General features: G+C 36.6%; 1 long non-coding RNA gene across 1 annotated transcript; it reads left to right on the top strand.

The window, feature by feature from the left end:
* The first annotated feature begins 90 nt into the window (after positions 1-90).
* Positions 91-629, top strand: LOC107656922 (uncharacterized). The gene is made up of 4 exons (XR_001630617.1): positions 91-119; positions 208-255; positions 364-489; positions 604-629. It is a non-coding gene; the product is annotated as an uncharacterized LOC107656922 (long non-coding RNA).

The raw sequence follows: 629 nt of genomic DNA, 5'->3' as shown, positions 1-629 counted from the left end.
TGTAACCAGTAATGATTTGTGACTTGTGGTTTTACTTTATTCCCTAAATAAACCTGCGAGCAGTACGTTCCCAGCAAGACGAAGAATATAATGCTTCCTTGTTAGAAGACCAAGAAAAGGTAATTAAAAAAAAAATCCTTCTATGCTTGCCAAGTTTAATTTGAGGAAAAACAAAAATGAGTCTTAAAAATATTTTGGTATTTACAGGACAGGAGGAGGCACTGCTATGAGGTTTTGGAAGAAAGGCGGACAAAAGTTGGTGCTGCCACTAGTTTGGGAATAAAGGCGGACAAAAGTTGGTGCTGCCACTACATTTTTTTTTTTAATTTAAAGTGTTTTTCTAGTGTGAAGTTTTTTTTTTAGGCCATTGAGGAAAGACGTCAGCGAATGGCTACCCTTGTGGAACCCCTAGATGGAGAGGTTTTGAAATTCAAATATCCAAATGGATATGTAAACAAGAGGAAATTCATCATGTCTGAGCCAATTCAGGTAAGAAGTTCTGTGTGAAGGAGAACCAAGGTTTTGTCATTGGTTTATTTAGTCTGTGTTCCTTATTTTCCTTGTTTGAATTGACAGTTGCCATTTTGGGTCTTGTATTTTCAGGTCCTGTTTGATTTTATTGGACAAGA

This window comes from Sinocyclocheilus anshuiensis, unplaced genomic scaffold (genome assembly GCF_001515605.1).
Source record: "Sinocyclocheilus anshuiensis isolate Anshui unplaced genomic scaffold, SAMN03320099.WGS_v1.1 scaffold22003, whole genome shotgun sequence".
Classification (NCBI taxonomy): domain Eukaryota; kingdom Metazoa; phylum Chordata; class Actinopteri; order Cypriniformes; family Cyprinidae; genus Sinocyclocheilus; species Sinocyclocheilus anshuiensis.
Note: the sequence above shows the minus strand (reverse complement) of the source record. Positions and strands in the feature narration are given on the sequence as shown.